Raw genomic sequence first — 16,912 nt, forward strand, 5'->3', positions numbered from 1 at the left:
TGGCTTCAGTGAGCACTTCATTCCAAGTTGCAAAGCTACCTCCTTTCATAAAGATATGAGAAATTTACTTTTCCTTTGAACAAAGCCAATTAACCAACACAAATGGTCACAGAGATTACCAGGTGAATTTAGGATGAACCATGTGTGAGACAAATGGTGCTGTTAAGTACTCTTATTTGAGGACTAGTTATTGGTTGTCTTAGCACAGGTATGTAATGGGTCGTATCTGCCCAGCTACATAGAAAGGTGAATTTTCTTTGTGTCTTCGCAGTCTCTTCAAAGGCTACCTGTAATGCTCATCACATTCTGGTTTAATGCTTATTCAGTAATAAAATTGCTTTCTTTCCCTATATTTGTGAAGAGGCTTTTCTGGGTTGGGAGGAAATTTTTTTAAATTTTATTTCCCAACATAGTATACTCTGTTCAGAGGCACCTATTTTTTTTAACTGAGGTCAAACCTTAAAGATTATGTCACTGAAAAATTGGCCACTGCACCCTGAAAAGCAGATTCAAACTGGGAGGTACAGTTTTGGTAGCAAGGAGCAGCTTTATTGTTTAGCCCGGCATAGGGAGTCATAGCAGGCTAATGCCTTAAAGACTGAATATTCAGGTTTTATATAAAAACTGGATGGAACAGAAAAGGTGATAACAATCAGAGCATTTTACAGAGTGCTACATTCCTCTTAACCTCATTGAATCTTCAGGAGGATCTCTGGAGGGTCTGTCTATTTGCAGATTATCAGCCTGATATCTCCTTCCTGGAGCATAGTCTTTGGGTTAAAGTTATTCTCAGTAAAGAATGAATCAGAAAACAGCTTTGTATCAGGGAAGTCAGTTTGTTAGTTTGCTTTATACTCCTTCAATTAGAACACAAATTTCTATAGCATTTTAAGTACCGTAAACTGAGATGGGAAGTTAATCAGGAAAACTGAGACTAGACATGGCCAAGGAATACCTGAAGTTCTATCCAATAGCCAGTCTCTTGGAAATGTGAAGTGCTTTCTTGACGGGGTGGGGGAAGGCGGGGTTGGGGGGACGGACGGGTAACTACCCTCCAGGGTTTGACTCCTGTTTGGAGGACATTCACACTCTTCGAACATTAAAAGAGAGCAACTCAGCCTTGTTCATAGGAATTTCTCTGGCCTGAAAATTTGACATTGTTGCCCCTTGTAAGTTTAAATATTTTCATCAAATAATAATAAGAGACACACACTAAATTTAACATTTTTTTTAGCAGTTCAACTGTCTTTTTTACTAGGCCACTTACCAGCTTCCCCAATCGTTCCTGAGTTTCGGTAGCACTCAAATAGCATATTGTAGTTTTCCTTGCTACTGGTGATGTCATCCATGAGGTTTATATGTCCTTGAGGATAGAAACCATGTTTTATTCATTTCTGTCCCCCAAACATCTGGGCACATAGCAAGTGCTCATTAAATACTTGGACGAACAAATAAATACATGGGACTTCCAATGTACAAGGCATTATAAAACACAATGAAGAATACATAGGTGATAAAAAATAGCTAATGATCCTTGAGTTTTTACATAATTGATATTGAAAAAGCCTGACTCATGGGAGATAATTATCAAAAAATTTTATTGTCTCCCACTCTTGCTTTGAAATCTTCTCTTTTGGGATAGTTCTTCAACTACCCCGTACCTTTCCTGACTATGACTTGTTAAGACAAAATACTGAGTTATAATTATCACCTCCAATTTTACTATATGAATACATAGTTTGAAGTTGTTTTAACTTTGAGGCACCTCCTCTCCAGCTCAGGTCTGACAAAAAAGGGGAGCATCCTCAGTCAGGGAATGGGGAGTGGTCAGCTTCTCTTCTCTTACCTCAAGTGAGATTTTACCTACTTGGGATCTTATTTGTATGGATTTCTGGTGTTGTGGGAGAATAGGTTCTTGCCTTGCGCAGGAAAGAATTCAAGAGCAAGGCATGGTAAAGTGAATGCAGGTTTATTTAGAGAGAAACACACTCCATAGACAGAGTGCAGTCTGTCTCATTCAGAAGGGAAAACGGCTTAGGAGATACACATTCTACAGGCAGAATGTGGGCCATCTCAGAAAGGTGAGAGGAAGAGAAGCCAAGAGGTGTGAGGTGTTTAGTTTAAAGTAAAAGAAGATACTCACTCCATAGACAGAGTGCAGGATGTCTCAGAGGGCAAGAGAGAGCGACAGAGCCAGAACGACCAAGAGGTGCAGGGTTGTTGGGTTTTATGGGCTTGGTAATTTCATATGCTAATGAGCAGGACGATTATTCCAACTACTTTGGGGAAGGGGTGAGGGTTTCCAGGAAACACCCCCTGCCCACTTTTTGACCTTTTATGGTCAGCCGCATAACTGTCATTGCACCTGTGGGTGCAACATGAGGCTCAAGGTCTACTGGAAGTCGCAACTTCTGCCATCTTGGTTCTAACCACTTTGTCCTGTCCTCAGTGGCTGTGTCATTCCTTCAGTGGTTGTGACCTGGCCCCTTCGCTCCTATTTCAGTGGAATGCCCTTGGATTGAGTTTCCTTTGGTCATGCCTGACGGAACAAATGGCACTGAGTTGTTTTAGTTGTTCAGATAAAAAGCTTTGGCGTCATCCTTGACACCTATCTTTCTTCCATGAGCTATGTCCAATTCTTCAGCAAATCCTTCAAAATTCTCCCCCATCCAGCTATTTCTCTTGCAAATGCCACTTCAGGCTGCGACCCCCACACCCTCTGTTTAAACTTTAGCAGTAGTTTTCGACCTTTTCTCCCAGCAGATTCCATCCGCCACCTCTAAGTCTACTTTCCACTCAGTACCCTGAGGGGTCCTTTGAATATGCCAGATTGTATCATTTCATTCTTCTATCCTAAAACCCAGAAGGATTCCCATCCCTCTTCGTTATGGGTGTTTAGGCCAGCTGATTTGAGAAGAGAAGGTAGAAATTGTGCCCTGTGACTCTGAATGTGTGTTTTTGCAGATAATAAGTATCAGCAGAAAAAGGATTAGGAGGCTGTCATTTCACCAGTCATCCCCTAGATGACACTGTGGGACCAAGCAAATTTCTGCCCGGGTGGTGATTTCCAAGGGTCTCGGAGAGCACACTCACTTCTAGAGGAAAACTTTGCTTCAGGCAGTCGGGACTAAAACGGACAGAATTTCCTGATCTTTTTCTTTCTTCTTCTTCCCAACCCCATTTTTTAAAGGGAACAGACTGTAGCCTAAAAGAAATAATTGGAAAGATTCTGAAGGGGCTGAATTCTCGCAGAGAAACAGGTTGCTGCTGTTTGATGACGTAGAATGACGGGGATCCGCGCCCAGGAGGTTGGAGGGTCAGGGCGGGCGCGGCGCGGAGAGCACCCCAGCCCCCAGGAACTCGGACTGCTTGGAGGGGCTTGTTCCCGAGCCGAGATGCCAGACTGGAAGCGTTGGCGTTTGGGAAGAAAGTTCAAAAAGTTTCATCCGAATTCGTCACTTTTACAAAACGTCTTCTTTTCTCTGAGGCCAAGCTTCTGCGAATGCAGAAACTAGGCGGTTGTCAACAGGCGGCCTGAGGGGAGCAGGTGCAGGGCGGCGGCGGCGCGGGTTTAGGGCAGCCGCTCCTCGCACCCGGGCCGACGGGGAACTGAGCCTGCGCACGTGGGGTGGGGTGGGGGTGGGGGTGGGGGCGGGGGCGGGGGCGAGAGAGCGGACGGTCCCCTCAGGCCTGCGGGGAAGGAGGAGAGCGGAGGGCGGTGCCCGCGGCCTGTCCCAGGCCGGACGCGGCCCTGAGCTGTGTCTGAGGGGCCGGCGCCCAGTCCTCCCCGGTCTGCGCGGCGCCCCGCCGGCGCCTGCGAGTTTTCTTCAGGTGGGCAGGGGGCCCGCTGGGACGCCTCCGTGTTTAGGACGGGAGCCACCAGAGTCGCTAGTTATGTCCCGGGTTGGAAACAGCCCGCACACGCCCTTGTTGCAGCTCTTTCGCTTTGTCAGTGTTTTTTTCGCGGAGGCTGGAGGGCTTCCTGAGGTTCCTCTGGGTCGTGAGGAGAACATGATTTGCGCGGCCCAGAGAAAAATGAAATTGTGCTAAATTTTAAGAATTTCAAGACTGTGGTGGCAGAGCATTGGAACAGACTGGTCCTCATAAGTGTGACTGCTCAGGTGTCACCCATTAAGCCCACGACGCCAGCCCTGCCTCCAGGCACCCCCTTTCCCGTGTTCAACCGGGGGTATCCGTTTTAGCCCCATCTCCCCTACTTTTTTGACTTTTAGGGGACATTGTTCTCTATCTCGGACCTACAGGGGAGGGACTCTTTCAATAAAGGGTGAAAAAAGCCGCTACCTTTTTAGAAACCATGCTCCTAACCCCTCTTCTCATTCATGTTAATTTAATGGCTGCCTTGATATCTTTCAAAGGAGCTTCCTCAAAACCGTGTGTTTCTGAAGCCCAGGAACACTTTCTGTGTTGTTCTGAACACGCTTGTATGGAGGACAATCCTCGGTGTGGAAGAGCTCAGGAGAGGCCACAGCTGAACTCAGACATCAGGAGAGAGGGGCTTTGAAACTGCCTGAAAGCCATCCTGGTTTTGATGACAATGTGCAGGTATCTGGCTCTTTTTAATGCAGGGAAAAGATGTTAAGTTTAAAAAAAATTTTTTTTTCATTTAAAATCTTCCAGATTATTTTCCTTCTCCCTTTTGAATGAAATTTATTTAATGTTTTGCCGTAAATAAAATTAGTTGATTTACCATTCTTTGATTAAAAATGAATAAACATAAGTGCTATAGTCAATTTTTAGTAATCACACCACTCTCACACACAAGATTTCATTTAACTCTCACAGAATCCCTGTGGGGAGACCCTCACATTGCCATTTTCCAGAAGAAAAACAGCCTCAAGAATATGAAGTGACTGACCCAAGGTCACACAGCTAGGAATAAGTGGGGAATAAGAGGTTGGATTCTCAGGTCAATGCAGATCTTTTATTTCCAAATCCATACATACTCCATTGTATCACAGTGCCTTTTCAATAGTTAGTCTCTTGGTATACAGATATGAAAGTTCACAGGTTAATCCTTTGTTAGAGTCTCCACTTTTTGTAGCCAGAGATAGCTTCACAGTAGATTAAAATAAAATTCAGTCAGCATTACCTTTCTCTTGAAAATATTCAGTTAGTGGTCAAAGAGTGGGATAGTTTTGGCCTCATTTTTAGGATAGTTTCCCATGAAGAAGTCTATGTTGAACAATACCAAAAGTATGCCCGCTGTGCCTTCTCCCATCAGCCAACATCTATTGCATATGTAAAAATCCTTTCTGTGTTAATATAAATAGAATAGACTAGCATTTATCTTTTATAAATCTGCCTTTCCAATTGACCTTAAGTTTTCTTTTGCTTTTGTAGTGGTAGCCCATCTGGGGCTGAACATGCACGTATTATTTACATTTTATCAGTTTAGAGTCTATATTTTGGTTAATAAGTTTCATCTCACATGCTTGTCTTGATGATTGGCAATGAATTTCTATAGCACTGTTGTGAAATAACGTTCTCCCACCGTGTAGCCCATCATTATAAATAACACTAAAATATACCTAAGTTGTCTACCATTCCTCATCTACTATAGATTATTTATACTGGGGTTGAGGGAATCATGTTTCAATGTGTTTATTATGTCTACCATTGCCAGGAAAGTCTGCTGGTAGTCTGCTGAACATCAGCTAAATCTTCTTTAGATCATAGTGACCTGTCTGGAAGCACTAAAAATTGCTGTCTGTCTTCCTGTTGTTTATCTGGCTGCTTCACTGCATCCCAAATCTAATGCAGATTTTCCTGGCATCCCAGTAGCTCCTTGGTAGATAGACCTCTTGCTTCCTCCTGGCAGGCCAACTGACAAATGCCAGATGCTACCTCTTGGCTTCCTTTGATTTGCCCTTCAAATATGTGGCCAGGTCTTTCCTCATGTGGTCGTCTGATTCCATGTTTTGTGTGCTCTTCAAAGACAGGGGTCTCAGGCACAGAAATTTTTCAGAGAGAAGTAAGTCTATGTAGAAATTTTGAGTCTCATCGACTATAGTAAAATACATGAATCAGATAATTAGAAACTTGAGAGCTGATTCAGTTCGCAACTAAAACATTAAAAGTCTCTTTATGCCAGATAAGTATTTGCCAAATTTAAATCAGAAGATCATTGGAGTATGAGAACCTTAACAAGTCTCATGATTGGGCAAGCAATGGTTCCTTTAATTCAGCCTTGAATTTTTCACTTTTTTAGGACACATTTAAGAGAGCCAGAGGAAGTCTGTCCTTCTAAGCACATTTAAGGGGAAGCTAATTTATGCTTGTGCATTTTTTTACGCAAATTTATGGGTTTGGATTTTAAGATGTCAAACAGAAAGAGCAAGGTGGGAATAAATAGCATGGGGAATAGGAGGCAGGTGACTTTAAGGCGAGGGCCTCCTGGAGTCTGAAAAATACAGCTAGTTGTAGAGATCAAGTTCAACTTGAAATGGGGTTCTCAGGGGTCAGACTGCACAAGGCAGGGCTTTCACCTCATGTTGTTTATATTAACAGATTAACTTTATTGTCCCTTTCCCCGGCAACATCTTTCTCTCAAGTTATTGATCTTTATTCAGTTACTTGTTTTTATAATTTTTTTTAATCTTAAAAGCTCCCCAAATTTGACCCTAGATACAGATATTCATGAATAGTGAACTGGTTCTAACACAGATTCTTTTGTGCCTCTTCACAAGATGGGATTGGAGACCTCAGTATTCATGAGTAATTCTACAGGTTTTAGTAATGGTTCTCCATTAGAATATTCTGAATGCCTCCTCTTTTCAGCTTTGCTAACTCTAATTCTAGAGATAAATTGAATAGGGACTCCACTTTTACAGGCTTGAAAGATGAGATCTGAATTGTCATTGCTTATGACGTGGGGAGCATCTGAAAAAGGAGTCACTGGAACAAAAATAGTGAACAAAAGGTAGCAGTTTAACAGACTGGTATGGGATGATATTGTAATTAAACAGAATTTAAGTTTAAGACCCCAAGTTAAAAGTCACAAGGGTAAAGTTGAAAAATGAAAGATGATTTGCAATTGAGAAGCTTCTCACTTGGTGACTTTATGTGTTTTCATTCAAGGTAAGGATCAAAGGGATACTTTACTTAATGATAGATAATAGATAATAGTTCTTTGAATGTAGCTGGATAGGTCAGTTAGGTTAGAAAGAAGATTTTTTTTTCTGTGAATATTTAAAAAGAAAATATTGAAGAGCATATTCTGAAATCAAGTTAATTTAAATGTTTTATTTTTGAAAAGAAGTTCAAAGCTGTATTTAAATAATAGTTGGTTAATTTCTTCCATCCAGTTTTTAAGCTTTCTGTTTATAGTCATTGTCAATTTGAAAGCTTAGTCTTGCAGTAGAAATAAAAGTAGCTGGGAAAACAGTGAAGCATGACTAAGAGTTTCTGCCTTCTGCTGTTAAAGTGATCTTTTATAGCTTCTTGCTATTTCCTAGCTCAGAGGCAGTGTTAAAGAAGCAAAGCATTTGAGGTCAGAAATCATTTGTCAGGCTAATAGGAATGATTTTTTCAAGAGTTTCCCTAAACATGACAAAGTTAGGTGAGGGAGGGAATGTTTCCAAAATGAGACAGAATTGCTCACATGGGAAAATTCCTCAGGGAAGCTGGTAGGTGGAGATGAAAAGGAATACATCACACTTCTTAGTGACTTAACATTGAGAAGTAGGAAGATGGTTGAAGTAATCTCTTGTTATTATCTCTTCAACTTCTATCATTTGATTAACAAGAACCTCAAGGAATTAATATTTAGAGTAATAATATAAAACATTGGATTCCCCAAGTATTGTCAATAAATGACTCTTTCCTTTCCACCCCCTTGCTTTAATCTTATGTCCTTTTCTTTCTGGCAAGGTTACTTCTGAGCTGCTTAGTGGGTATAAAGTCCAGAAACTCCTTATGGAAAAGTGTTAAATGACTATCAATATTAAAATCATAAACAAATTAACACAGGCATGAAGAAAATCTCTCTTCTGGAAAGTAAAATAAGAGCAACACTTGTTAAATGAACTTGAAAATAAAAACATTAAAATGTATGTCAGCACATTTGCATCAATTAATGTTCAGTTTTACAAGCTGTGTGATAAGGCAGTTTTTTTAAAGAAACTTTTCTGTGTTTTAGTATTTTATGTGCTAGTACTTGTTCTTCTCTTTGTAAGTCTAAAAATGCATTTATGAGAGATGTAGGAAATATCAAAAAAAGGTAAATATAGTAAGATGTGCTTAATATATATTTATTGATAGGAATTAATTATATGCACTTATTGGATATCTATTAAGTCCTATGCTTTGGAGATAAGAATAAAATATAAGATATAGCCCCTGTTCAAAGATGTTTACCACTTAGTTATGATTTTAAACTTAAGGGTCATTAATCATAGAGGATCACTGAAAAGAGGTTTACTGGCCCTGACTGTAAGTCTATGTGGAGTTTAAAGAAGGGAACAATCTTGAGTTGGAGTCATCCTGGGTAGCTCATTACATTAGTATGAATGGTTTCTTTTTCACTTCCAGAGAGTAGGGAGACCTTTCCTTTCCAGGGCTAAGTCTTCTCTTTATCTCTTGCCTAAGGCAGGAGTAATTATTCAGAATCCTGAAGAGTTTTGGGAAGAGAAGGCAAGGAAGGAGGTGGGTAAGGTGAGAAGATTGTGGTGGGCAATTTCTGTACATCTATAGGTGTTCTAAATTAATAAAGTCTGAATTAGAAGAATGGGAAGAAAATTTAAATATTGTTCCATTACCTTAAAGTAGATGTAAAATTGTAATCTATTAACTAAGCACTATAATCTATGAGAGGTCCCTACAGGTCTTACTTCAATGTTAAGACTTGGTTTTCCACAGATGATACATTTGACCTCAGTTACTGCTTTAACACTAAAAATAATTTTATCCAAAATTTCTTCTTTTCTTAAAAAAAATCTGCTTAATAATACTCTTTTGTAGACAATGGGACAATAAGCTTTGGCCCCAATTCAAAGCAGAAAGTCACAAATTTGAGATCTGAATTTACAATGATTGTATCTTTTATTTATGTGGTTTTTTTACAGGTGACTTGTTTGTCATTTAACAAGTATTTTTTGAGCTCCTGGCATGTGCCAAACACTGTTTTTAGGTACTAGAGATGCAACAGATAATAGAGATAGAGTGGTAAGTAAGACAGTCTCTACTTTTGTGGAGCACATACTGTAGTTTGGGAGTGGAGAGTGAGAAAAGGGAAAACAAATAAAAAGCAAAAAAGTAAACAAGATAATTTATGAGCAGTGTTGTAAAAATAGAGAAATGGGGTGATGGGTCAAGATTGAGGTGTAGGGCCCAGGTAGATACTACATAGAAAGATTCAGATAGGACAGAGAAGGTTCTCTGTGGAGATGGTTTTTAACCTGAGAGCTTGACGAGGAGAATGGGTTGGCCATGGGGAGAACATTCCAGGCAGAGGCAGCTTCCAGGGTGAAGGCTTTGAAACTGAAGTGAACTTGGCTTGTTTGAGAAATGTGAAAAAAAGCCAGGGTGATTGTAGTATAGTGACTGAATAGGGAGTGGTTTGGATAAAATTGAAGAGGCAACAGAGGCTTGATCATGTAGGGCCTTGTAAATAATAGTGGGAAATTTTTCATTGCTCAGTTCTATGTGCAAAGTCAAAATATTGGAAGGTGTGTATAGGAAAGCACAGGGCCTTTATGTTTAAAAAAATACTGTTCTGGCTGCATTCTGGAGAATGAATTGAGGATGGCAAGAGTAGAAGCAGGAAGACCAGTTGAGGATTCTGCAGGGGAAGGTCCTGGCTATTCTCATTTTTGGTGGAAGAGACTGGGATACAGAGATGCTCAGTGACTTGCCCAGGCTCATACAATCAGGAAGCAACCAAGTGAGCCTTTCTCAATTTAGTTCTCTTTCCCTCATATCCCGGATATGAAGAACTGGAAGTCTTTGAGCCTAGTTGGGAAGAACAGAAGACTTGGTGGTAGAAAGTTTCATTCAGGTTCTGGCTCCGTCACCTACAAGATGAGAGAACCTGGAGGAAGCCACTTGGTACTCAGCTTCTGTCAATTTGTGATTCCTTTTTCAAAGAGTTCTTATTAGGATATATAATTCTTATGAGAAATAAGATTTAGATATGAAAGAAATATCTGTGTTTCTCAATGCAAATGAAAGAGCTATAAATTTTTAAAAGGCCTCATAAAAGTAGAAAAGTTGAAAGGGATTAAAAGTGAAGACAGCCAGGAGATTGTTTGCCTTCCTGCATTTTAAAAGTTGTGTAAGTTCAAATTAAATTGATCAGGAATATACTGATTCTGTTGTCAGTGGCTTGAGGGCAATAAAGGGGTCAGTTGTTTAGAACCCAAACCCCTTCTCTGCTGACTCTGGGAAACTTACATCTTTGAGAAGACAAGATATTCACCTGGAACGATATACAGACCAAAATGGAGCTGAGAAGGAGTAATATAGCTTATTAGATGAGTGACTTATGAGGGGAAGGTAATATAATCGTTTTTCTTGGTGTTTCTTAGTGTGTCATTTATTCTACAGAGGGATGGCAACATGTTTTATGGTCTATAGAGCTTGTTTTCACCTAAAGTGAATATCCAAACTCATAAGGACTCACTTATTTGAGATCACAAGAGCTAGATAGTTCTGTAGTGGGTGGGCATTTGTGTAAAGAAAAAATCACACAAGCTGTTTGGCATTATTTTGGCCAGAACCCTCTGGGTTTGGACTGAATGTTTCACTTTGCATCCAAGTTACATTTGTGCCCTGTTGGCACAGCCTAATGCTGATGAGTTAGATTGGGAGAAGGAAGATTGTTGTCTCACTACTTGGCTCTGGGCCATTTTGGTGCTTAAAGAAATATTGATCCCGGAACTTCCAAATAACAGCTAAGAGTGGACATGAGGAGCAGGTCAAAATTTCTTTGACAATTTAAATAGATTTTCCAGAAAATATATAAACAGTTCAAAGTCCAACACATTTTAAAAATTACTGGATTTTGATTTGGAGGCAGAAAGACTGTGACTAGGAATGATTGCACTAATTGCTTTGCTTACATGGAAGCAAATCAGTTACTTACCTGTCAGCTGTTCAACGTTATCTAAATTATTTCTTCTCTTTGAACCTCAGTCTCCTAACCTAAACAATATGAGGAAACAGTACATCTTCTCTGGGTTACTGTGGTGGATAAATGCAGCAATATATCTGTAAGAACTGTGTGCCTGGCACATAGTAAGCATTGAACCTATGTGAATTTCTGACTAGACCAGGAGCAATGTGTTAACTGTGAGGTCTTTGGCAGAGCAGACCTGGGTCTTTTGTTTGAATATGTAAACTACCAATAATACTGACCTTTGCTTGTGTTCTACATGGATTTTTAAATTGACAAATATTAAGTTGCTGAGCTGGGGTATAAATTAGGAGTGAAAGAGGAATACTTTCCTCAGTAGGTAGTTATCTTTTTTTTAATTTAAAAATACTTTATTGCTAAAAAATATCATCATCTGAGCTTTCAGCAAGCCAGTTTTTTTTGCAATAGTAACATCAAATATCACTAATCACAGATCACCATAACAAATACGGTAATGAAAATGTTTGAAATATTGTGAGAATTACCAAAATATTTCACAGAAACACAAAGTGAGCAAATACTGTTGAGAAAATGGTGGTGATAGACTTGCTTGACATACGGTTGTCACAAACATTCAATTTGTAAAAATGCAGTATCTGCAAATCTTTTTTTTAACTTTTTTTTATTGAGTTATAATCATTTTACAATGTTGTGTCAAATTCCAGTGTAGAGCACGATTTTTCAGTTATCCATGAACATACATATAGTTATTGTCACATTTTTTTCACTGTGAGCTAACACAAGATCTTGTATATATTTCCCTGTGCTATACAGTATAATCTTGTTTATCTATTCTGCATATGCCTGTCAGTATCTACAAATTTTGAACTCCAGTCTGTCCCTTCCCTTCCCCTCCCCCTTGGCAACCACAAGTTTGTATTCTATGTTGGTGAGTCTGTTTCTGTTTTGTATGTATGTATGTATGTATGTATGTATGTATTTACTTATTTATTTATTTGGATTCCACATATGAGTGATCTCATATGGTATTTTTCTTTCTTTTTCTGGCTTACTTCACTTAGCATGGCATTCTCCAGGGACATCCATGTTGCTGCAAATGGCATTATGTTACAATTTTTTATGGCTGAATAGTAGGTAGTTATCTGAGTAGATTTTTAGGAGCTGGAGGAAGCATGAAACAGTGGAAAGAGCTTGGACTTTCATGCCAGACAGTACTTGTCTTGAATCTTAACTGTGCTACTTACTAGCCCTGTGTCCATAGTAGGGTGGAAGAAGTTGTCAGTTTTGGAGCTTATACCTACCTCTTTAAGCCAGTTTTTATCTCTGAAACATTGTTTGACTCTCCTGGTATAGCGACAAAAAATGGTCTTTGATTATTTTATCTTTTATTTCAATCCTAGGCCCCTAGATCTTAATAGAACACTCCTCCAAAACTTACCAGTCTTGGATCATGTATCATGACTAAAGGATACTAATTAACTATTTAATTAACTATTCCAACTAATTTCAACTAAGGTGAGTATGGCTGACAGTGATTAAATATGTGACTCCTTTCAAGAAATGCTTGTACAAGTTACACAATTCTAAAATAAAATGAGTTAATATTAGAGAAATTCTTAGCCCTATAACAAGACAAACTGGGTAAATGTTTATATATAGGAAGCTTAAGTTTGTAATTTTTAACTTATATCACATATGATTTGGAAAAAAGGGATTATTTTAAATCTGAGTTTAACTTTGTTTCAGCATAAAGCCATTCAGTGATGCTGAAACTACTTTAGTCTGTTATTGTAACAAACTCCACCCACTGTCAGTCACAGCAAAGTTTCACACATTAAAAGAATGATAATCTTTCTATAGACATTTGTTAAGCACATATTGTCTTTTCGTATTGGAAATAGTGGATAAAGGAATATATCCCTCCCCCAACCTCCAGCATTGAATTAATCCTTGAAAGATTTTGAACACACAGTTGTAATATGAGAAGTACACTCTCCTAAGAAGGCATGTAACCTGGGATCTCCTGGCCTCTGGCTGGTTAGGATGGGCTTCTTAGAGACCGTTGAAACTGGGGCTGAGAGAAGGAGTGTGGGGTTCACCATTTGGAGGACAGTGGGAGCAGAGGGAGCAAGTGTCCTTGGATTTTACTTTGAACTCTGTACTGCTTACCAACTGAACTCACACTGGCTTGTAATTGTGGTTCAGTTAATGGTATTTCCTCCTTCTGATGGAACTGCCAGCAAGCCTGAAGTGATAGTGAAGGTTGTTTAAAATATTTAGATACTTCACTGCCCTCTTATTGGGTAATTCTCTGGTACAAAACAGAGTTGACCTTTTGCAATACTTTTTTTTTTCCTCTTTGTTTCCACAATACCAGTCTCTATTCCCCCTCCTTTCTTACTGGCTTGCTTTCTGATTAACTTTCATTTGACTTCTAAATTTTGAAGGCTACCAGGTCTTGATCCCAGGCAACCTCATTCCTCTACTTGTACCCTTTCCCTGAGTCATTTCATGAATCCCCTGGGTTACCATGGCTTTAACTACCATCCATAAGCTTATGACTCCCAAATATATCTTTCCTTGGACTCTAGAGTTGTGTATTAAGATGCCCACTGACATCTCTATCTTGATAAAGGCATATAAAACTTACAATAGGCAGAGTAGAATTCATGATTCTAGCCTAAACAATTCTGTACTCACCTCTGTTCCTCACTGCCTGCTCCCTCCCATATAATCTATTAAGAAGTTTTGGTGATTAGCCTTCTAAAGGGTTAACTTGCTTCCTTATCTACCACTCTGGTACAATTCATCATCTTTTCTTTCCTGTTCTCTTGAAAAGCCCTCCAGACTGATCTTCTTTCTACTTTTGCCTCTTTACAGTCTATTCACCATAAATCAGTCAAAGTTATGTTTTTTTAAAGATCATTTTTTGGGAGTAGTTTAGACTTATGGCAAAATTGAGAGGAAAGTACAGAGATTTCTCGTATACCCTGTACCCCTTCACATGTATAGCCTCCCCTGTTATCATCGTCTCCCAAGAGAGTAGTGTATTTGTGGATGGATCAATGGATGGATCTACCTTAACACATCATTATCACACAAAGTCTATAGTCATTCTTAAGTTGTATATTCTATAGGTGTAGACAAATGTTTAACGACATGTAGCCACCATAAACATGTCATACACAGTATGTTCACTGCCACCCAAATTCTTTGTGCTCTACTTATTCATCCTTCTCCTCCTAAAACCTTAGCACCCATCAATCTTTTAATTATCTCTGTAGTTTTGCCTTTTCCAGAATATTATATAGTTGGAACCATACAGTATATAGCCTTTTCATATTGGCTTCTTTCGCTTCTTTTCACTCATACACTTACGTTTTGCCATGTCTTTTCATGCCCAGAGTTGTCTTTTAAAGTCATAAATTCAATTATGTCCTTCTCCTCATTTAAATACCTCCATTATTTTTTCAGTACCCTTAGCACAAAAATCCAGCTTCTTTACCCTGGACTATGTCCCCATCTGTTCTCTTCGATTAACCTCTTACCTTCCTTCATCCTACTTACTGTGCTCCATGATCATCTTCACGTTCTCACAAATGTCAGAATTGTTACCACCTTCATACCTACACTTGCCATCCTGTCTGCTTGGGATGTTTATGTCCCTGGTTATTGTACTAAGAGAAGTGTATTGACTTCTCATTTCAGGTCTCACTTTAAAAATTGTTTCAGAGAGATTTTTTTCTGGTCATACCATTTACAGGAGTCTACAGTGCTTTTTGTCAAAGCACTATCACAATCTGAAATTATTGTAAATGTTATTTTTTTCCCCTCACATCTACTCTGTCACCTCTTAGGATATGAAAGTAAGCCTCATGGTGATGGTTTGGTTGACAGAAAAGACAGCAGATCCATGTAAAGATACTGGTTCACAATCCCTTACTCTTTGGGGGTCAGAAATATTTTAGAATTTAATTTTTATCAAAAGATCATTCTAATTTTATAGAGGTGTTATGATACCTATACAATATATTATGTAGCATCACCATCTGGGTCTAAAGCAATATCCCATAATCAAACATGTTAGTATTTCTTTAGAGTAATTTAAGAATATTCATTCTAAGTGGAATGAATGAAGTTCTTATGTTGGTTAGGTTACATTTTGCTGTCAAGTGCAATTTGGAAAAAAATGTTTTGTTTTTCAGAGCTTCTCATATTTTGGAGTTGTGGATGAGGGATTGTGGAACTTTGTGAAGTTTCGTTAACGTTGGGTGTAAGAAGCTCCTTCCGTCCTCGTGAGACATTTTTCTCCCTCTGATCCCTCCTGACTGTTCTGGAGATTGTTCTGGAGATGCCTACCTTCCACTAGGTCCAGTAATCCATGTTATGTCATGTAACTGCATTACTGAGGGCTTTCTACCAGGCTGAGTGAATTAAGTCTCTTTCTCAGACACAGCATTCCTGAGCAGCCCTGCACTTCTTGCCTGAACTCTACTCATAAGTGGCAATCCTAAAACAAAGTGATTGAATTGGAGAAGAGAAAGGACTGTGAATTGCAGGATGTTTTTAGACTTGGTTGCATTGTTTCTTTTATAGACTTTCCTCTTGCTAAGTTTCATCTTAAGGCCTGATTTGAGTCTCACTCAATAAAAGATAATGAGAAAAATAATTACTCAGTAGTAGAGAACAGAAAACTGAGAGTAATCTTATTTCATTGACAGTTTATCCATATAATTATTTAATAGAACATTTAGAATTTATAATAAATCAAAAATCTGGTTATTATTTTCCTGCACTCCTTTTAAAAACAGATTTAAATAGTGCTTAAAATTTTAGCCAAATTTCAGAAGATAAACTTTTACATTGTGTTAAATTTTATAAAACAATGGTTGTAGTGAAAAATGACAGGATGATCTTTGATTTATCACCAAAGGTGTTGGATTGCTTAATAAAATAATCTGTTATACAATTCACATGGTAACTATTTCTGCATTAAACCCTTTTAGTTTTTACATGTCACAGTGTAGATCCTGAAATGACTGAGTGGGAATAAAGTTACTGAACTTTGGATCTCCTTTAGCTTCTCTGCATTTAAATAATAGAACCATTTAATTTCTGTACCACTGCTCTCCACTAAATGACACGTGCTTAATTTATTGTTTTTACAAGGAAAATAATTTATTCCTGGATGTTGAAATTTAGTCCCATGCAGCTTCTTCCCTACATTTTCTTCTATGAAATTTATGGTATCTGATCTTATGTTTAAGTCTTTGATTCATTTTGAGTTTGTTTTTGTGAGTGGTGTAAGATAGGGGTCCAATTTTGTTTTTCTCTGTGTTTTCCTTTAGTTTTTACAACACCGTTTGTTGAAGAGAGTATCTTTTCCCTGTTAGGTGTTCCTAGTTCCCTTGTTGAATATTAGTTGACCAGTGGCTTAAATCTGAGTTGCCTATTCTGTTTTAGTGCTCTGTGTGTCTATTTTTGTGCCAGTATCATACTCTTTTAATTTCTATAGCCTTGTGGTTATAGTTTGAAATCAGGAAATGTGATGCCTAAGGCTTTGTTCTTTCTCTGGATTGCTTTGGCTATTCAGGGTTTTCTGCAGTTCAATACAATTTTGGGATTGCTTTTCTTTTCCTATTTCTAGTGTAGTGAATGCCATTGGATGTTTAACAGGGATTGCATTGAATCTATTGATGGCTTTGAGTTATATGCACATTTTAACAATATTCTTCTGATCCATGGATATGGGATATCTTTCCATGTGTTTGTGTCTAGTTTGATTCCTTTCAACAGTCT

At 38.6% G+C, this 16,912-nt stretch overlaps 1 long non-coding RNA gene across 3 annotated transcripts in view; it reads left to right on the forward strand.

Annotated features, from left to right (window-relative positions):
* Nucleotides 1-4,299: 4,299 nt before the first annotated feature.
* The window catches only part of LOC140689685 (uncharacterized), a 41,668-nt gene continuing 29,055 nt past the window's right edge, over nucleotides 4,300-16,912 (forward strand). For 2 of the 3 annotated variants that reach the window (XR_012064720.1, XR_012064718.1), the window contains exon 1: nucleotides 4,300-4,563. This is a non-coding gene — a long non-coding RNA (uncharacterized lncRNA). Of the gene's footprint in view, nucleotides 4,564-12,511; nucleotides 12,629-15,318; nucleotides 15,387-16,912 lie in introns of those variants that run through there. The other variant, XR_012064719.1, reaches the window with a different exon arrangement.

Source organism: Vicugna pacos, chromosome 27, assembly GCF_048564905.1.
Source record: "Vicugna pacos chromosome 27, VicPac4, whole genome shotgun sequence".
Lineage (NCBI taxonomy): Eukaryota > Metazoa > Chordata > Mammalia > Artiodactyla > Camelidae > Vicugna > Vicugna pacos.